The sequence below is a fragment of the Octopus sinensis genome, linkage group LG16, assembly GCF_006345805.1.
Source record: "Octopus sinensis linkage group LG16, ASM634580v1, whole genome shotgun sequence".
NCBI lineage: Eukaryota > Metazoa > Mollusca > Cephalopoda > Octopoda > Octopodidae > Octopus > Octopus sinensis.
Window position 1 is genome coordinate 56545366 of NC_043012.1, and position 23327 is coordinate 56568692.

A 23327-nucleotide genomic window follows, 5' to 3' on the forward strand; every position below is an offset into this window, starting at 1 on the left:
GGAGGGGGCCAGTCGATTAGATTGACCCAGTATGTAACTGGTACTTAATTTATAAACCCCTGAAAGGATAAGAGGCAAAGTTGACCTCAGTGGAATTTGAACTCAGAATGCAGTGACAGGCGAAATACTGCTAAGCATTTCGCCTGGCATGCTAATTATTCTGCTAGCTAACAATTCTGCCAACAATAATAATAATAATAATAATATGACAGAGAATAAGCATTTTGAGAGAAAATTTGGATATAAGAGGCATTAGATGTGGTGTGCAAGAGAGATGACTGCACTGGTATGGTCATGTGAGGTGTATGGATGAGGACAGCTGTGTAAAGAAGTGCCAATCTATAACTGTAGAGGGAAACTACAGTAAAGGTAGACCCAGGAAGACATGAGAAGAGATGGTGAAGTATGATCTTCAAACTTTGGGCACTGTGGAGGTAATGACTAGTGACTGAGACCATTGGTGATATGCTGTACTTGAGAAGACCTGTCAAGCCAAGTAAAACTGTAGTCATGGCACCTGTGCTGGTAGCATGTAAAAGCACCCATTACATTCTCAGAATGGTTGGCATTAGGAAGGGCAGCCCATTCCAGCATGGACAATGAACATTACAGGAATAATAATAATAATAATAGTAATAATAATAATAATAAAAATAATAACAATAATAATAATAAAAATAATAACAATAATAATAATAAAAATAATAACAATAATAATAATAATAATAATAATAATAATACCCAAGGCACACAGAGCTGCGCTCGGTAGTGAAGTGAAAGCACGCTATAAAAATAAAACTACTGAATAATAATAATAATAATAATAATAATAAATGCCATGATGTAGTACCAGGCAGTGGCTCTCGTGGCTTTTGATCTTAACTGATTGGAAGTGTTATCATGTACATTGTTTTGTCGTGGTATAAAAGATGGGCTACATCAAATATTCTGCTCAATAGATTTGTTTGTCAGTTGTTTGACTGTAACCAGTTGAGCATGTCTCTTAATGGCTGACGATATGTGTTGAGAGGGATTCTTTGGGGTTTGTATAATTCACCTCTGGAGACATAGGTGTTTCATTCAACATCCTTAAACAACCCTTGTTCAGGGACCTTTGAGCAGGATGGGTTACTCGACCAGAAGAAAATTCTAACTGCAAGATCATGTGCTGTTTATCTTGATATGAGATCACCATGTTGCGCACATATGGTTGTGATGCGTGTACCTAGTGTACCCTTATCAGACGGGTAGTCATGATGGCAAGGTTGCGCACATATGGTTGTGATGCATGTGCCTAGTGTACCCTTATCAGACGGGTAGTCATGAAAGGCAAGGTTGATCTTAGTTGGGATTTGAACTCAGACGATATAGAGCTAGAATAAACACTTCAATTCACCACCCTGAAAGTAAGGTGGTGAACTGGTAGAATTGTTAGCATGCTGTGTGAAATGCTTAAGGAGCTAAACATAGAGGGGACAAACAAGGACAGACAAAAATGACTGGGCTTCGTATATTTTACCCCAGTGTCATTTTGATGGCATGCACTGCTCGCTCACTTGATAAAAATAATAATAACAATAATGATAATAAGCTTATTATTTACAATTCTCAGGTGCACCATAACATGTCAGAAAAGAATAAAAGAGGGTAGAGAAAGCAGTAATAAGTCAAGAAAAGAAAGACAGCAATAAAAGCCAGAAATACATGCACAGTATACAGAATAAAACACAAAAGACAGAAAAATGAACCGTAAAAGAGCCATAGAGAGGAAAGCAAAGACAGATACATCAGGAGTAGAGTTGACATATTTGAGGCCACATGGAAGTTTTGAAAGATGTAGTGTCCTAGCAACTAATTCGGTTAGTTTATTCCATGTGTCAACAATTCAGGGTGTGAGACAGTGTTTCCAAAAGTCATGGGTGCCACCCTGTTGTTTTTGAAACTCGTGAAATAATTGCAAATTAAGTTTAATTGATTTTTACATCCTTGAATGACTGACTATACTTTAAAACTACTGATTAAGTTTTTCTTTCCCTTTAATTATAAATAGCTCCTGAGATCCCAAAGGAGCAAGTAAGAGCTTTCCCTCTGAACCAGTTTTGTAGTATTAAGTACTCAAAAGACAAATATCTTCTTTGATGGGATACTGGTCTCTTTCAGTTAACATTCCCTGATATTTTGCTAATTGTTCCTTATAGTCACTAAAAGAGACTATCTACCGTAAATCCTCAAGTATAATACGCAGGGGATTTTTAGGGGGCTGTACCTCTGAAAAACCTAAACCTTGTGTATAATACGCACCCCTTCTCTAACTTGAGTCAAGGTTGTCTATATAACGTCCTTGGTTTGTAAAAATGTATACGGTAACGTACTTTATTATTATTGTACATATAACATAATGCAAACGTGTAGCTTTTTTGTGCATTTTGTTCACAGAAAATAAAGAAATAACAGTAATAACGTTTAATAAATGTTGCTTACTGCAAGTTATGGATGATTCTTTTATGACTTCATTGCTTTCAGGCTTAGCTTAAGGTATTTTTGTGTCCAACATCATAAAATGCATCTAAATAAACATTGCCAGACAACAAATAGAGACTCGGACATTACTTAGAAAATATTTTTCATTTTTAACCTCGTATATAGTACGCACTACGAATTTTTACCTTTAAATTTTGAGAAAACATTGCAGATTATACTTGAAGATTTACGGTAATTGCTTGACCTGCTAGAAATAACAGCCAAATTTCCATCATATCATTAACGAAAAAGAGAACACGATGATAATATAATCTTTGATAAACTGTAGCTGAACAAAAAATGGCATGGTCATAGCAGGAATGATTTTAATCATCTGTTGACTTAATTAGAGCTGACCTAGAGAGAAAAATACCACAAATTGAAGCCTGTATGTGGTCACTAAACCTGCAAGAAATAGCAACCAAATCTCCTCAGATCACACCTTACTATTTAAAAGAAATAATATATTAGTCAATATATAAAAAGACGGAATGGTCATGGCAGGGGTTGGTGGCGACCCCTGTTGTACTCTTTTGCCACAACTTTCTCTTACTCTCTCTTTCTATTTCTTGAGTAACACTGCGATGTTCTGGCGTCCCGTCCAGCTGGGGGGAACACATACGCCACAGAAACCAGGAAACTGGGCCCATGAGCCTGGTTAGGCTTGAAAAGGGCGAAAAAGAAGAGAACGATGTACTAAAATTACAATAATCTTGGATAGTTGTAACTGCCTCTCCTAAAAAGTCTCAAAACTTCTGGAATACACCTTGTACATCAATAAAATGTATTTAGCTAGATCTCCAGTTACAGTTAGGTACACAGAGTAATTAAGCTAGCATAGATTATTATTATTATTATTATTATTATTACCACTACTACTATTATTATTATTATTATTATTTTGGCGTTAGGAAGGGCATCCAGCCATAGAAACACTGCCAGATCTGACTAGGCCTGATGAAGCCTTCCGGCTTCACAGACCCCAGTTGAACCGTCCAACCCATGCTAGCATGGAAAACGGACGCTAAACGATGATGATGATGATGATGATGATTATTATTATTATTATTATTATTGAAAGGTAGTGGATGACATCTCTGATTGATTGATAGACTGATAGACAAAATGTAGTGTTGATATTTAGTCATGTCCTTTGTATTCTGTGTTCACATTCTGCCAAAGTCGACTTTGCCTTCAGCTGTTCAGGGGTTAATGAATAAATGTTAATCAAGTACTAGAGCATTAACTAAATTAATTACACCCACTCACAACATGTGTGACCGTGTGTTGGTGACAGGTTGATAAAATCATTAGAGTATTCAACAAAATTCCTTGTGACATTTGTTCAGTTCTTTATGTTCTGAGTTCAAACCCCATTGAGGTGAACTTTGACTTTCATTCTTCTAATGAGTTTAATAAAGTAAATTATTAGTCATGTACTACTCCCTCTACTCACAAAAGTCTTAGGCCCTGTGCTTATACTGGTTTCATATTTTGGCATAGGGACAGCAGTTTCAGAGGAGAGGTTAAGTTGATTACATTGACCCTAGTGTTCAACTCTACATATTTTGACCCTAGTGTTCAACTCTACATATTTTGACCCTAAAAGGATGAAAAGCAAAGTTGACATCAGTGGAATTTGAACTCAGAATGTAAAGACAGATGGCAAGCTGGCAGATATGTTAGCACGCCGGGTAAAATGTTTAGTGGTATTTCGTCTGCTGCTACATTCTGAGTTCAAATTCCGTCGAGGTCAACTTTGCCTTTCGTCCTTTTGGGCTCGATAAATTAAGTACCAGTTGCACACTGGGGTCGATATAATCGACTTAATCTTTTTGTCTGTCCTTGTTTGTCCCCTCTATGTTTAGCCCCTTAAGCATTTCACCCAGCATGCTAACAATTCTACCAGTTCACCACCTTACTTGTGCTTATATTAGAAAAGATTTCAGGGTGGTGAATTGAAGTGTTTATTCTAGCTCTATATTATCTGAGTTCAAATCCCAACTAAGATCAACCTTGCCTTTCATCCTTCCAGGGTTGATAAAATAAAATACCAACAAGCTGCCTTAAGGTAGTATAATGGGCTCATTCACTCCCCTCAAATTCGAAATTTTGTATCTATGTAAGAAATCATTAGTATTACTATTATTCACCTGTATTTCATTGTAACTACGTCCTACAATTTAATCATTACCTACAGATGTTACACTTACCTTAGAAGTCAACACTTTACCTACCTTTTCCCAATCAATACTCTAACCGCTTTTTGATTTTTAATTTTATGTCTGAAACCAACTCGCCTAACATCACTAAAGACTTTGGTAGAAACAACAATATCACAACTTGCTAGCTATTTCCTTCTCCTCCCTAAAAACATCTCAGGCATGCTTCAAGTCTATATAACAAACAAAATATTTGTCACTCTCACAGTCATTTCCTTTTGCCTAGCTCTCAAGTGTATAGCATTTTTCAACACAATCTCTCTATATATAAATGGCAAAATGTCTGCGTGCGTGTCCTTTATACAAATCCACAATTTTTCAGTTAGAGGGCTTACACTTTCTATGGTCATTCAAAACCGTCCAAAGGTGGTCGTGCACATCTTTACATTTCCCCCAGTCACCCCGCAAAGCCATTAAAAAATCAATAGAAGTGACTTTATTGTGAATTTTCTATCCAAAACCCAATCAAAATGCCCGAAACTTGATACGCCAATTGAATGCCAGCTAGCTGTATGTGATTGGTCAGAGATTTGGACAGTGTTGCCGGGTCATAGTGCTAGTATTTCTATAAAGGGATATAGCTTCTGGCTGTTCAAATGCACACACATACACCAAGTATGTTATATTATTTAAAGCTTTCACTAAAAAGCAGCTTCTATTGCATAATTTGAATCTTATTCTGCTTACGGGGTGCCTTTGCAAATCAGTGTATAGTATATATATTATCTCTATATACTTTAAACTAGCTGATTTGATTTCCTTTCAAAAATGACAAGAGTCTCTGACATTGACAAGCTGAAACAACAGCAAAATATGTATTTGTGGCTCTCGTAGCCACTTCTGGGGTGATTTAATTTTGCCTGCTCTGAAGTGTCTCATGTTTTTTTAACACAATATATCTATAAAGGGATTTTTCCCAGATGAAAACTGCAGCTACTGACTTTTCAATGACATACATGTTAGGGTAAAAACCCCCTTCAGTCATGAATGACCATGGGATTGCACCTAGAAAATTACCCTCCAAGATATAAATCCGGACGACCAGCAGTTGGCCATGCATACCAGCCTCCACTTTCCATACCACCAATGTTATCCAAGGGAAAGGCAAAGGGACCGATACAGCTTGGCACCATTGACGTGCAACTCATTTCTACAGTTGAGTGAACTGGAGTAACATGAAATAAAGTGTCTTGCTCAAGAACACAACACATAGCCCAGTCAAACTGAATCAAACTGACTACCTCATAATTGTGGGCACAATGCTCTAACCACTGACCCATGTGCCTTCACATGTTAAGTATGTTATATTGAAAAAGCTTTTGCTATAGAGCTTTTTTTATTGCACAGTTTGACTTTTATTCTGCTATTGCAGCATCTTTGCAAGCCATTTATATTTTCTAACACTGTTGTTCACCCAGATTTACTTACACACATTCATATATAAGCTCAGCATGTAATGTGATATGCATGCTGTTGGAAAGACTTCCACTGGTCTGGGTTAACCATATATTTACATCTGAATACACAGACCTGGACAAAATTTTTTGAGGAAGACTGACAGCTGCCCATGTATAGGAATTGCTCCTTGCAACACCAACAATATTGTAAGGGAAAAGCCACTGTTTTAGGGCTGGTGCAGGTTGATACCAATGTTAGATCACAAAGAGCCAGAACACAGACAACACAAGGCATCTCATTCAATGCTCTAAAAGTTCCGCCAACCCACCACTCTTGATTACTACATTTTTATCGACCCTGAAAGCATAAAAGGTGAAGTTGACTTCAGTCAGATTTGAACTAAATGTACACAGAGTTAGGACAGATACTGCAAAGCATTCTATCCAATATTCTAACAACTTTGCCAGTCAACTACTTATACAGGTTATGCATACATTTACGTATATTGGTTTCAAATCTTGGTGCAAGACCAGCAAGTTCAGGAGATGTACTTTAGTCAATTACATCAACCCCAGTGCTCAACTGGTACTTATTTTATTGACCCCCAAAAGGATGAAAGGTAAAGTTGACCCCAGAGAAATCTGAACTCAGAATGGTAAAGATGGACAAAATACCCCTAAGCATTTTGTCCAGAAGGCAGCGAGCTGGCAGAAACATTAGCATGCCGGGTGAAATGCTTAGCAGTATTTCATCTGCTGTTACATTCTGAGTTCAAATTCCGCCGAGGTCGGCTTTGCCTTTCATCCTTTCGGGGTCGATTAAATAAGTACCAGTTACGCCCTGGGGTCGATATAATCGACTTAATCTGTTTGTCTGTCCTTGTTTGTCCCCTCTGTGTTTAGCCTCTTGTGGGCAATAAAGAAATAAGCATTTTGTCCAGTATGGTAACAATTCAGCCATCTTGCCACCTTATGATGGCAATGTATTGACATAGATATTAGTTTCTGTGCCTCATCTCAAATCTTGCTACAGTCAATAAAAGATTTATGTTAAAATTAAATCCATCAGCTGATGAACTAAATTTTCTCCTACAAAAATCACATTATGTTAAATTAAAGTCATCATCATTTAATCCACTTTTCTATGCTTACACGAGTCAGACAGAATTTGCTGAGGCAGATTTTCTATGGCCGGATGCTCTTCCTGAAATCAACCCTCACCTGTTTCCAAGTGAAATATTTTCTCATAGCTAGTCATGTTTCTCACAGAAGACTGCAAACGAACAATCTTGTTTGTATGATGATGGTGATACTCATATACAAACAGCATACAACATCTAGACAAGTGTAAACACACACACACACACACAGCAGGCTTCTTTCAGTTTCTGCATACCAAATCCACTCACAAGGTTTTGGTTGACCCAGTATTATAATAGAAAACACTTGCCCAAGGAGACGTAACCAAATCAAAATCGGTTGTCGAATGTTGGAGTAGGAAAATCACACGCTCACGCACACATGTATACATATATACAATGGGTTGCTTCTAGTTACAGCCCATCAAATCCATTCACAAGGCTTTGGTCGGCCTGGGGAATAGTAGAAGACACTTGCCCACGGTGCCATGCAGTGTGACTAAACCCAGATCACATGGTTGGGAAGCGGGCTTCTAACCATATAGCCACGCCTGCGCCTATTATATATTAAATATGCCATCTGCACGAAAAATAATAGTTGAGTTAATTTTTATTAGCCTCATCGATTTATTTACGTTAAAATACGGGAGTTCCTCTCCATTCCGCCTACATAGTCTGGTCTTGGCTGTTGTCAAAGACAACAAACTGAAACTATGTAAGACAGTGGGCGTGGACTTCGGTTTGACAATGAGTTATATTGTTAGACGATATCCTGAAAAATTTTAAGTTGTTCTTGGTTTTTGCCGACAACACACATTTTGACTGTGTGCTATGGTGCAGTTCTTGAATAACGTTGTACATTGAATGAAAGTTACATATAGTTTACAGATAAATTATTCCTTTAAATGATACTGACTTTCTGACAGAATGCGGGTCAAAGGAAAGCAGAACCAGACATTCACTAAATATATTTTTTCGTCTTTTTTTTTTCCTTTTCATTTCTTCCCTCATCTTACTAACATTTTTCTCCTTTTACTCCAGTCATGTATTTTGATATTATTTTTAAATCAGAATGCGAGAGATAGAACTAAAGTGGAAACAAAAATTGTGTAAGAGAAGTTGTCAAACATAAGTGACCTTTATCTGACAGAGGTTTAGTATTTTTTCTCACAAAGTGCAAAGCTTAATTTGAATAGGGAAAGTTGTGTATGTTATCGCCTAAGTCGACCCCAGTGATATTTGAATACCGAATTATCTCGAGGGAACAGACGTAATGGTGATAGCGACAGTAGAGTTTTCATGAATTAACCACTAACCCACCGATGAATTATATTTCCGTACTATCTCCTTGTAGATCAGAAGAAAAAAAACAATCCAATTTCCTTATATTTATACCCTATCTTTGAAAAGAGAAGAGACATAGATAGACAATGCGGGAGAATGCCTGTGGTAACATTTCAGCTTAAACAGATCCGACCTGGGATTAAACAGCAATAACAATGATATCTGTGTCTCCGACCTAACAAACCGTGAACCGCCCACGTCCAAATATACCCGCTTCATTTCTGCTATTATCTGCTGTATCTCGCTCTATATAACTTTGCACTAACTTTCCTTGCTTTAGAAAACAACATTCGGGAATTCCCTCCTTGTACACAATATCTTTATAATCATCGATATCCAAAAACCTAATTCCAATAGCAATCAGCCACTTTGACCACATAATCTGGTAGGGCCGCTACTAGAGAGCTACGAACTCAACCCTTCTTAATCGAACTAACTACAAACGAAATGGGTATGGTGTCTCAGAATGCCGATCCTGGATCCACAACCCCGAGAGTTGTAGGGACAAACTGTGCTTGTTTTTAACACTTATGTATATTGATTAAGAGCTACAGAACTGATTTTAGTTCGGCACTCAAGGTTTTCCGCCTTTTTTCGTTTTTTTTTTCTTTAGTTGATAAGTTTTTGTATAGTTGCTATGTGTGTGTGTGTGTGTGTGTATAGGTTATATCTATATATATAGATATAACCTATTATTATGCACTCATTAAATGTGAAATTACCGTAACGTATTTGTCAGTTAAATACTGACTGTGGCAGGGGTGAAACACTAGCAAGGTGTGTATGTATATATATGTATGTGTTGTGCATCTGTCCGAAAAAAAAAAACACACTATCGAAAAAATTTTTTAGGCAGTAAAATTTAATATAGTTGTTAGTTATGGCCGGTCATATGAGGAACCCGATTCCGAGAAGTTTAGTGATGGCCTGACTTTATCAAAAAGAAAGAAAAAAAAAAACAGTATATGAAATTCGCAAATATGGATAACTTGTTTAGCCCCAGGCCGATTGTGATCAAAAAGATATATGATCAAAGCATGCTCGCTATCACCATCACGTCTTGTGTAAGTGCCAGACTGTGATCTCGGGTCGTGTTATAGAATGGGCATTTAAATAAAAAGACTCTATGGTGTTGCTTGAAGGAGGTTCGGGTGGGGCTCGTCCTGTTGGCTTACATAATTAATAAGTTTGTAAATCGAGGTTAATTCACGAATCCTAACGCAGGGCAGGGCAGGGCAGATAAAGGGCAGGCCCCAACTCTACCGAACGTGGCTACATTTTACAGTAGAAGCGTAGGGATTCTAAAATCTTCACGACATGCTAATGTTTCTTTCTCATAGGTTAATAAATATATCATCCTAAAAAGGAGAAAAACAACGTGTTTTTCACGTGCACTAATTTTTTTTTCAAAAATGGAGATCGCTGCCGCGTCACGCCTTATTCCATACAGTAAGCTAAAGATAGTTAATTATATATATATATATACATATATATATATATATATATATATATATATATATATATATATATATATATATATATGTATTATACAGAATGATAATACAACAGAAGGGGATTATAAGTGATTATATAAATATTTTCAAACTGATTAGTGGTGTTTAAAATTATTTAATCAACAAAATGCGAAAATCGTACGATGTTGGATTGTTTAAGGAATTCTGGTAAAAGGAAAGTGTCAAATGACATAACTTCTAGAGCAAATGTATTCTATATATATACAGCTAGATATAGACACACACTCACATCGGTAAACCTGTTAAAAAGCCAGATACAGTCTGGTGCACTGGAGCGAAGAAAAAAAATGTTCTTTCTTGTGTTAGTACAGACTTTAATCAGACGAATAGTCTCAAAAATGTATAGGTTGAGGAAGTTAAAAACCAAAGAGAAGCAAATTTAAACAAAGGTAGCTGAGTAAGTAATCATGAGGACCGTTTGCCATAGATACCCTAATTTGTATTAACAACAAAGAGAAAAATACCCGTTTTCAACGGTTGACGAACGTTACATATATATAAATGTGTGTGTATAGACTCATATCGAAGGAAGTTTGATGAAATGTGTTGTATGCGCGCTAAAAGCGGCAAAAATCAATTTAATAAATTAATGACAAAATGTTAAATTATAGCAAAGACTGAAGTGGAGAAGATCAATTAAAATCAATTAAAAAATTAAAAGATATTTAAGTGACAATGTGAGATTAATGATAAACTGCTAGATAATAAATATTAAAGTAGTCTATCGGTGTTAGAACTGTAAAAATAAAAGCAAACAAAACACTATTATCTCACCGTAAGTACAATATAACCTGATAAAACAAATCTGAAGTAAATTTAAGTATCCTTATCTCCTAACTCTTATATAAACAACTGTGTTTCTTCTACAGGTGAATAATTTCTTTTAAGCTCCTTAGACATCGAGTAAATAAAGACAAATATCTTAAAAGCCCCACTTACTACAAAACAAATTACTTATTTGAACTTGCACTCTATGAATAGTTTAAATCTAATCCATTAAAAGCATATATGGAAAAAAGATTAGATAATATTAGATCTACAAGTAGATTAACAATTCTGATATCAAACTAGGAAGGTTAATTTAATTAATGAACTTATTTTAACGAAATACGCAAGCAACACACACGCACTCTTACACATAATCGCAAACATGATATTAAAAAAAAGTAAGTCGTTCCAGCAATGATTGATAAAATTCACTTGAAATCTACATAACAAACAATAATGTTTTGATAATTAATATATGAGACAGTATCAACATAGATCAGGGTGGACTAACGACTTACCTTATCTCGAATTTATCTACTGTTTACTTAGCACGTACGAACCTGTTACACTCTATTTACAGATGGATAAATAAAATATACACACATGCACGAACACATTATATATATAAAGCGAAAAATAAATAAATAAAAATGACTTGGCATCGTGAAAAAAATTAACGTTACGTAATTACCTCCCCTTTAATCAGACCGGTTACTTTTGTATTGCGAACATTCTCACTAATTACAGACTTCGAGACGTGCGGCACTGGTTAGTTTAGGAGTGAAATAAAATTTAAGGAAAAGCCAAAAACCAATCCTTCTTCGTTTTATAGGTTAGATGAACGATATTGTGGCATCGAACACGTAACCTAACTGAAAATAGAAAAGCTAATAAGGATGGAATGAATAAGAAGCGGCTTTGTAATTATACGCTTGTAATTATTTTAATTATATAATTAATGACACGCACACACACACTCAATAAAATAATGCTTTAAAAATACTAATAAAGTAGGTAAGTTCAAGCATGCTTTTGGTTAGCTATATAGATATATCTATATATTTAATATAGCTAAGCAAAACCAATTGTCACTCTGACCAACCATAACAATCAACTTTATACATACATACATACATACATGCATGCATGCATACTATTCTTTTCTACTTTAGGCACAAGGCCCGAGATTTTGGGGGTGGGAGGCCAGTCGATTAGATCGACTCCAGTACGCAACTGGTGCTTAAATTATCGGCTCCAAAAGTATGAAAGGCAAAGTCGACCTCGGCGGAATTTGAACTCGGTACGTAAAGACAGACGAAATACCTATTTCTTTACTACCCAAAAGGGGCTAAACACAGAAAGGACAAACAAACGGATTAAGTCGATTACATCGACTCCAGTACGTAACCGGCACTTATTTAATCGACCCCGAAAGGATGAAAGGCAAAGTCGACCTCAGCGGAATTTGAACTCAGAACGCAATGACAGACGAAATACCGCTAAGCATGCTAACGTTTCTGCCAGCTCGCTTACAAAGGACTATAAATAACATCCGTTTTCCGTCACGCACACACACACACACATGGCAAGCTGTTGGTCGTTTCACGGTTAGGGGAATACACACGCGCCAAAGCTGTCACATGGTGGGATCGAACCGGGAATTATATAGTTGCACGCACACATACAATACACATACGTATGCACTTATGTACCTAGGATACGCTAAGTATTTGTGAACAAACTTTAGCATGTAATAAATGGAAGATGGCTTATTGTTATATTACACGGCATACACCAAACTTAAATTTTCTCATTTCTTTTCTAGACGTATGGCAAAAATTTGGGTAAATTTTTATAGTAACAACCGCATGATTTTCGCTAAGAGAAAGAAAACTCGTATATTTTTTTTTTTTTTGCGTGGAATCAATTACTCTGACCTCCTAATATGCTGCTAATTCCTTGTTTTGGTTTGGAAGAGACGGGGTGAAGGGGAGACCCCTCATTTTTTCGTTTTTTTTTTTTTTTTTCGTTGAATGAATTCCTGTGACCTAATACGCTACAAAACCCTTGTGGGGGGAGGTGCGAAAAACGGGGTGGGGTGAGGTGGAAGCCTCGAAAATTGATCTATTGATCTTTTCACCCGCACAATTTTCACTAAGTAAAAAAATTTTCTTTTTAATCGCGCCCAAACTAATTTTTGTGTGTGGGCGAGGGAGAAAGATAAACGATTTAAAATAAATATATTTTAATTGTTCTGTGAGAGAATATATATATTCTAAGAAAAAAAAACATTTTAGGGAAATAAATTTTCCAGAGTGAATTACATGGTTCATTATTAATATATCCCCCCTCGCCCCCGTCCCCACCTTTTTCCGAACCAAAATAAAGGATTTACAGCATATTAGGAGGTCAGGGTACTTGATTCCATGCAAAGGATTCGAATTTTTTTTTTTTCGTTAGTGAAAATCGTGCAGGTGATGACATAAAAAATTACCAAAATTTGACTAAAAAAATGGAAAAGGCACTCTGTGTTCATGATTCTAACCGCCAATAACCATGTTTGGAAAAACGGCAGCTTCTTGCCTGAGAGTAGGTTTCTTCATGGCCAAACTCAAGAAAAGCTGGAAACCTCTCCCAGGAACGAGTTACTCTTGGTAAAGAAAGAGCAAGACATTCTTGATGGCCAGACATCACTGGGTGGCTAATTTGGGTCAGAAAGTTGAAAGCATCATCGACAACGACCCTCGTGAATCAGGGACATGCATAGTGACAGACTCTATCATCAGATGTGTGGGGCTCATCTGTGTAGTTAGAAGTTTGCTTCTCAACCACCTGGTATTGAGTTGTCCCACTGTGTGGGCCCCTTATGCACAAGCGTCTCCTTAGGGTTATAGTAGAGGACACTTGCCTCAGGTGCCATGCAGAAGAACCTAAAACTTCTTAACTGCACAGCCATGCCTGTGCCTATAGATATATTTATATATAGATAGATATATACAGGTGTTGCTGTGTGGTAAGAAGCTTGCTTCCCAACCACATGGTTTTGGGTTCAATCCCACTGGGCAAGTGTCTTCTACTATAGTCTTGGGCTAACCAAAGCCTTGTGACTGGATTTGGTAGATGAAAACTGAAAGAAGCCCATTGTATGTATGTATGTATGTATGTATGTATGTATGTATATATATATATATATATATATACATACATACAATGTATATATATATAATATATATATATATACATACATACAATGTATATATATATATATATACATAGGATTGTGGTTTTGATTCCCAGACCGGGCGTTGTGTGTGATTATTAAGCAAAAACACCTAAAGATCCACGCGTCTCCGGCAAGGGTTGGTGGCGACCCCTGTTGTACTATTTCGCCCCAACTTTCTCTCACTCTTTCTTCCTGTTTCTTGAGTATGCTGCAATGGACTGGCGTCCCGTCCAGCTGGGGGGAACACATATGCCATAGAAACTGAGAAACCAGGCCCATGAGCCTGGCTAGGCTTGAAAAGGGCACATAAATAAAAGAAATATAGGCACAAGGCCTGGAATTTTGCAAGAGGGCGCTAGTGGATTACATAAATCTCAGTGCTCAACTGGTACATATTTTATAAACCCAGAAAGGATAAACTCAGAACATAGAGATGGACAAAATGTGGCTAAGCTTTTTGTCTGGCATGTTAATTTTTCTGCAAGCTTGACAACGACAATGATAATAATAATTGTTTGGGGTGATTCATCATGAAGCAGGAAACAATAGTAAATTAACTAACATTCAGTCAGTCAGAATCTGCTAGCCATATGTCAGAATCTCTTTGTCACTGCCAGGACAAAAGCTTTCTTCTTTGTTTCAGATGCAGAAGGCAGGCACGAACTGAAGGACCTGTTTTTTTGAACTGGTAGGAAGGGAGTGGTTTCTGATAGCATTTCTGTTGGCTTGACTTCTGTATCCAACAGAAAGGAGTAGTGCTCCAGAAAGTGGTCTCTTAAGTTTGCATTTTTTTTGCCTTCTGCACCTGGAACAAAGAAAAATGGTTGAAATTACCAAAATACAACAACTTCAACAAGAAATAACTTCCAAAATACAGAATTTTCTCAACAATGCCAATACTAAAAGATGTTTTATGTGAAACATTCTACAAGTATACGAAGTTTGAAAGTGTTTAGTTACAAAATATTATTTTTTAAATCTGTTGGTCAAAAGGTAAAGATCTGAAAAATGCTTTTGTTCTGGCAGTAACAAAAAGGTTCTCATGCATGGCTAAAAGTTCCAACTGACTGACTGTTAGTTAGTTTGCTATTGTCTCTTGCACCATGATGAATCACTTCAAACATTTATCATAATTGTCATTGTTACTTCTGCCATTATTATCAATGCTTAGTAGGGACGTTTGTTTGTTCAATTCGTTTGGGGTATAAGTGACACGCAGTACACTGTATAAAGTAGTTGGCGAATCAAGCAGAGACAACACAAGGTTTGAGAGGACTCTTTAGTCTTGCTGAGGTTAAGATTAAGACAGCCCTTGTAGTGCTGGTGCTATGAAAAAATACATCTGGCACACTCAGTAAAGTGGTTGGTGTTAGGAATGGTATCTATTATGAAACTATTATGAAACTGAGACATTGGATTAAAAGATAGTCCTCCAACTCATTGGATCCTCTCAAACCATACAACTCATGTCAGAAAGGGGAGCTAACAAAAAATGGTGATGATAATGACTCACAGACAACAACAAAAGTACTAATATACTAATACACTACTTATTAAGTTTTGTTCATCTTTTCGTATTTAATACAAATAAGTGACACAACTGTAGTTGTGAAGTACAACCCTTTCTAGATTACTGAATCTTTTTTAACCAGGGGTGGTCACCTTGGTCGATACACTCTAAATTGAACAAATATTAAATTTACTTAAATAATCAAATGAAGTACTGGTACATGTACATTCGTATAAATGATGCAAGTTTAATACTGTACTGTGCAAGGTACTGTGAAACAGGGCTTCCAGGTAAACTAGTCTAGTAGATGTGGGAATTTGAAGTTCCTGCTCAAGGTGCCACACAGTGGGACTGGGCCCAAAACCAGATGGTTGCAAAGGGACCTTCTTACCCACATGGCCATGTCTGCACCTGTAATAATAATAATTTCTAATTTAGGCCATCAGCTTTGAGCAGAAGGTGTTAGCTGGTTAAACTGATTTTGGTCCTAGACTGGTACTTTATTTTTTTGACTCCAAATAGATGAAATGTGAAGTTGATTGATCTGAACAGGGTTTGAACTCAAAATCAGAGCTGGAAGAAATACCACAAGGTATTTTGTTCTATGCACTAACAATTATGCCAGACCACTGATCTGCTACAAAAAATAGCAGCCAAATCTCCCTAAACCCACATGACTTTAAAAAAGGGAAAGACACATTAATGTAGTCTTACATTATAACAGGATAATGACAGCATGGCTAGCTTTTGATTATATAGACTCAGGCATGGCTGTGAGATGGAGAAGCTTGGTTCTCAACAGTGTGGTTTCAGGTTCAGTCCCATTGTGTGACACCTTGGGCAAGTGTCTTTTACTATAGCCCCAGGCTGATCAAAGCCTTGTGAGTGGATTTGGTAGACAGAAACTGAAAAGAAACATAAGGCGGCGAGCTGGCAGAAACTTTAGTACGCCAGGCGAAATGCTTAGAGGTGTTTCATCTGCCACTATGTTCTGAGTTCAAATTCCGCCAAGGTCGACTTTGCCTTTCACCTTGATTAAATAAGTACCACTTACACACTGGGGTCGATATAATTGATTTAATCCGTTTGTTTGTCCTTGTTTGTCCCCTCTGTGTGTAGCCCCTTGTGGGCAGTAAAGAAATAAGAAATTGAAAAGAACCTTGTCTCTCTCTCTCTCTCACACACACACACACGTGTGTGTGTGCATGTGCTACTGTCACCTTGTCTTGATATCATGTTGTGAACAAGTGTCACTGTCATGAAATTGGTGTTCTATATTTGTTATCTTCTGCAAAGACATCTGACCATGGTGAAATATTATCTTATTTGGAAACAGATAAGGATTGGCAACAGGAAGGGTGTTCTCACTAGAAAACCCACATAAAGAAATTCCATCCAACTGTGGGCGCTAAAATGATGATGATGATAAATGCTAATGAATTACACTGCTTATCAACCCCAAAGAGATGAATGTTGAACTTGGTTAGATTCAAACTCAGAATGTAGAGAGTAACATAAGGCACTCAAACCACAGCTCTACCATTTTACTACTTAATAAAAAATAGAAAATAATAAATGAGTACACATGTGTGTGTGAAGGGGTATCCTGTAATCACCCACTTACGAATCTTATGATGTAATTTATCTAGAGCAACATAACACAGAACAGCCCATCCTTTTCTCCTTTTCAAAGCCATACCCATTGTATATTTTGAATTCCTATGTCTGTAGGCTTAATAAAGCACTTACTGTCACTTACAGTGATGAACTGTTATATGATATGGTATAATCCAGGTGGACTGTGGCATTTGAAATTGTAACTTTGTGACAAGTTGTAGGATATCATATTTTATTCATAAAACACAGCTCTTCCCCCTTCCCTCACATTATCTCATATACATACACACACACGTGTGTGTGTGTGTGTGTATTAAATATGTATATTAAATATATATATATCTTCATATATATATATATATATATATATATATATATATATATATATATATAAATATATATATATATACAAAATAAGAAAATGGAGAAATATATCTAAATCATTCATCAACTATCAGATAATACCGAATCATATACTTTATTAAAACACTACACAAGAGCATTAAGATTAGACATTAATACAGTACAATAAATATATATATATATAACATTGACCTCCTGGAATCTGTTCAGAGACGTGCAACCAACACATACCCTCCATCAGACACCTACCATATTCTGAGCGCCTTGTTTCCCTGGGCATGGATTCACTGAAGCTCCGGCGTCTGGCGACGGACTTGGTAAACACCCACAAAGTTATCAACCACCTCACCAACAACACTGAACACCTTTTTGATCTCCATGTGTCCAACACACGTGGACATGCCTACAAAGTCAGAAAACAACACAGCTCCCATGACTTTCGGAAACATTTTTTCATGCTCAGAGTTGCTGAAGCATGGAATAAACTGCCTGCGTCAGTTGTTGACTGCCATGACACTGCATCCTTTAAGGCCCTCATGCTTTCCGAAATCCGCCGAAACTACACCTGATTATATATACACTTTAGATGAGTTGTAGTGCACCTGAGCACTGTACACAATTATTATTATTATTATTATTATCCTTATATATTATATATTAATATATTTTATATCTTATATGTAAAACATGATATGTTATACATGTATGTATATTCTTGTAATTGTCAGTTTAGTAAATAACTGAAGAAGTTAACTTAATATAATGTCTAAAAGTTGATGAACCACCTATTGATCCCCTCCATTTTCTTATTACTATATATATATATATATTTCTTTACTACCCACAAGGGGCTAAACACAGAGGAGACAAACGGATTAAGTCGATTACATCGACCCCAGTGTGTAACTGGTACTTAATTTATCGACCCTGGAAGGATGAAAGGCAAAGTCGACCTCGGCGGAATTTGAACTCGGAACGTAACGGCAGACGAAATACAGCAACGCATTTCGCCCGGCGTGCTAACGTTTCTGCCAGCTCCTCTTCTTGATATAAATTGGAGTGATGTTTCTCTGTCCATTACATTTTTATGTTTGTTAACTCCTCCTAAACCGTTGGTGCAAGTGCAGTGAAACTCAAGCCAGCAACTCTCCTAATCCCAGGGAATGTCCTAAGTAGGTTTATATTTTAAGGGCCACCTAATTGGAGCTCCACTGACCCCCTATTTTCATTGCATTTTAAACTAAATACATGGCATTGGTGACCAAATCGGAGCAATGACAATGAATTTCATACCATGAACCCTCAGGGAGCATCATAAGGCGGTTCAATTTCTGAAGGGCCACTTAAATGGGGACCCATTGATCCCACTATTTTTACTGCATTTATTTCACTCCTATGCTTATTGACTAAACTATGATCAACATCAATGCTTAGCACATTTGCAGAAACAAGTTTCATTAAACAAAGGAAGAGGGTCACAAAGTGGCCCAATATTGAGGCTGCATGCCCCAAAGGTACCCTCTGCAGGAACTAGCCTGAATGCTGCCCAACGGGTAGCTTCGAGGATAGTATATATATATATATATATATATATATCATCACCATCATCATCATTTAATGTCCGCTTTCCATGCTAGCATGGGTTGGATGATTTGACCAGATGGCTGCACCAGGCTTCAATCTTGATCTGGCAGAGTTTCTACAGCTGGATGCCCTTCCTAATGCCAACCACTCTCAGAGTGTAGTGGGTGCTTTTTACGTGCCACTCTGATGGGGCCAGTAAGGCGGTACTGGCAATGACCTTGCTCGAATCTTTTACACATGCCACCGGCACAGGTGACAGTAAGGTGATGCTGGTAACGATCATGCTCGAATGGTGCCTTTTACGTGCCACCAGTATGGAGGCCAGATAGCCGCTCTGGCAATGATCACACTCGGATGGTGTTCTTAACACTCTACTAGCATGGGGCTCGAGTGCCAGTAAGGCAACACTTGCAATGATCACACTCGAATGGTGCCTTTTATGTGCCACTGGCACGGAAGCCAGTTAGCCACTCTGTCAACGATCACACTTGTAAGGTGCTCTTTGCACCCCGCTAGCACGGATGCCAGTCATCAAATTTAATTTTGATTTTGATTTTGATTTCACTTGCCTCAACAGGTCTTCACAAGCAGAGTTTTAGTGTCCAAAGAAGGAAAAGGTACGCATAAGTGGGCTGGTTACACTCCTGGCATAGGCCATGTGGTTATGGTCTCATTTGGCTTGTTGGGTTTTCTCAAGCACAGCATATTTCCAAAAGTCTCTGTCACTAGTCATTTCCTTGGTGAGGCCTAAAGTTCAAAGGTCGTGCTTCCCCACTTCATCCCAGGTCTTCCTGGGTCTACCTCTTTCACAGGTTCCCTCAACCGCTAGGGTGTGGCACTTTTTCACACAGCTGTCCTCATCCATTCTTGCCACATGACCATACCAGCGCAGTTGTCTCTCTTGCACACCACATCTGATGCTTCTTAGGTCCAACATTTCTCTCAAGGTACTTACACTCTGTCAAGTATGCACACTGACATTACACATCCATCGGATCATACTGGCTTCATTCCTTGCAAGCTTACGCATGTCCTCAGCAGTCACAGCCCATGTTTCATTGCCATGTAGCATGGCTGTTCATACACATGCATCATACAGTCTACCTTTTACTCTGAGCGAGGGTCCCTTTGTCACCAATAGAAGTAAGAGCTCTCTGAACTTTGCTCAAGCTATTCTTATTCTAGCAGCTACACTTTCAGCGCACTGACTTGGTCACCTAGGTAATGGAAGCTATCAACTACTTCTAGTTTTTCTCCCTGGAATGTGGCGGAAGTTGTTCTCTGCACATTTTCAGAGTTTATTGCTCCCGAGCATCTGCCACATACAAAAACTCTCTTGCCAGTTAGCCTTCCTTTGACATTGCTGCACCTCTTATGTGTCCATAGCTTATACTGGGTACATCTTATAGTGTTTCTACCTATGCCTCTACTACAGATCGAGCAGGGCCATCTACCTGAAGGGATTTGTGGTTTGCATGCCTTCCTACTTATTAGGACTTTGGTTTTAGCTAGGTTGACTCTAAGGCCCTTTGATTCTAATCCTTGCTTCCACACCTGAAACTTCTCCTCTAGTTCTGATAGTGACTCAGCAATTAGAGCAAGGTCATCAGCATAGAGGAGCTCTCAGGGGCATCCCATCTTGAATTCCTCCGTTATTGCCTGAAGGACTATGATAAATAGGAGGGGGCTGAGGACTGAACCCTGGTGGGCCCCTACCTCTACCCTAAATTCTTCAGTGTACTCATTGCCAATGCTCACCTTACTGACAGTGACCTGTACATGGCTTGTATAGTAAGTAGAATTGAAGAATCTGAGAGCCAGTCTAAGACAAAATTAGAGACGAATGACTGTGTGATAAACTTTTATAGATGAGTGAAAGAATATGTCGCAGATTAAGGAAATGCGTGAGCTAAGGTTATCTTAGACATCAACAGTAAGACGAAACTACAGAACTATATTTACATGATGGCATGGTGCTGAAATAGACAGAATAAGACAGAATAGAGATAACTAATAAGGGTTTAATGATATGTGCAGAAATACAAGGTAGTTAGCATGTTGAAATTTTAACAAAAAAAAAATTCTTATCTGTGAGTCGTCATCCTTTGGGTTCGTATTTTACAGCCAAGGTATTGAAATCGAAATTGGAAGCTATCATGCGTGTGCTAGTTTGAGTGTGTGTATATAAGTTTGGATGTAAGTATATATGTATGTATATATATATATATGCCTACCCATATACTCATATATATATGTGTTTGTGTGTAAATATGAAAGGGTTGCATGACGCAACGAAAATTTTAGGAAAATAAAAATAAGAAATAAGTGGAAAAGACTATCGAAAAGGTTGCATGACGCAACGAAAATTTTAGGAAAACAAAAATAAGAAATAAGTGGAAATTTTACTGGTGAGTGTGTTACATTATAAACAACAAAAAGAAAATGACTCTCCCCAGACATAACAAAATATGCTTCAACACACGAACTCATATAAAGAATCTTGCAAACCAAATCCCAAAACGAAATATATATATATATATATATATATCATCATCATCATCATCATCATCATCATCATTTAACATCTGCTTTCCATGCTAGCATGGGTCGGACAATTTGACTGAGGTCTGGCGAACCAGACTCCAATCTGATCTGGAAGAGTTTCTACAGCTGGATGCCCTTCCTAATGCCAACCACTCCGAGAGTGTAGTGGGTGCTTTTACGTCCCACTGGCATGAGGGCCAGTTTGGTTGTACTGGCAACAGCCATGCCCAAATGGTGCTTTTTACGCGCCACCTGCACAGGAGCCAGTCCAGCGGCACTGGTGACGACCTCGCTCGAATGTTTCACATGCCACCAGCACAAGTGCTAGTAAGGCGACACAGTAACATATATATATGTATGTATGTATGTATTATATATATATATATATGTATGTATATATACGTTTATATATATATATATATGTATATGTAAATATATGTATGGTTTACTAGAGTCTTGCTCCTTTAATTGACAGCTAACATCTTGATTTAAGATTCCTTTACTAAATCTCATTATATTTCTTCAAATTAATCTTGATAGTTTTATGGCTATACTCACTATGATTTCTGTCGATTCTCTCAGCCCCTTTCCTAACAGACACTGCTCCCTGTTCCTTGGCCTTTGATTTTAATATACAAAGATTTGTTAAACAAGACTATAAATTAAAACTGACCCCAAAAAACAGTGACAAGCTAGATCTCAAACAAGTCTTTCTTCCTGATACCTTAGTAGCTTCCAAGCTGAAGTGAAAACAGCTTGTTCTTTGTCTATCTCCTTAAATTCTTGGAGGTTTTAGGTAAAATCATACTAATGTGTCCATCTGTTTAATTTAATTCTATGTATTTATGCAACTGAGGATTGCTCTGCATCTAAATTGATGTAATGGTTGCATTGCTCAATTAAATGGAGTTGCTTGAAACGATCATATTGCATTACCTCTGGGTGTCCTGTTGCTTATTTTGATTTTAACCTCCTTACTTTGAAACTCTATGGATAATACTCTACTAAATTCTGGTGCCTCAACTTAGGTACCTAATTCACCTGTATCACAATGTATAAATATATACATATAATATATATATATATATATATATATATATATATATATATATATATATACCACACACACACAATATATATATAATATATTAATATATATATATATATATATATATATATATATATAATATATATATGTATATATTTATACATGTTTGTTTGTTCCTTCTCAAGCCACGCCTAGCTCATAAGGGCTGGTTTTCTGGTTTCCTTGGCGTATAGGTTCCCCACCTGGAGAGGACGCTGGTCCGTCACAGGTGAGCTGCAAGATGCAGGAGGAAAGAGTTAGAGAAAGTTGTGGCGAAAGAGTCAGCAGAAGTTCACCATTACCTTCTGCTGAAGCTGCATAGAGATTAAGAGTTTCGCTCATAAACACACACGCTGCTAAGATTTGAACCCGTGATCCCTCAACTGCGAGTTTGCTGCTCTAACCACTAGGCCATGTGCCTCCACACACACACACACACACACATATATATACCTGTGTCGGTGGCACATAAAA

At 37.4% G+C, this 23327-nt stretch overlaps 1 protein-coding gene across 7 annotated transcripts in view; it reads right to left on the minus strand.

Moving 5' to 3' along the window:
- Nucleotides 1–23327, minus strand: part of LOC115220382 (anoctamin-4) — a 120399-nt gene that overhangs the window by 85234 nt on the left and 11838 nt on the right. Inside the window, exon 1 of one of the 7 annotated variants that reach the window (XM_036510164.1) lies at nt 11617–11761. The exons of 5 other annotated variants lie outside the window; for them this stretch is intronic. The gene's annotated coding sequence lies outside the window, so the exon portion shown is untranslated. Of the gene's footprint in view, nt 1–11443; nt 11566–11616; nt 11762–23327 lie in introns of those variants that run through there. One more of the 7 variants, XM_029790496.2, reaches the window with a different exon arrangement.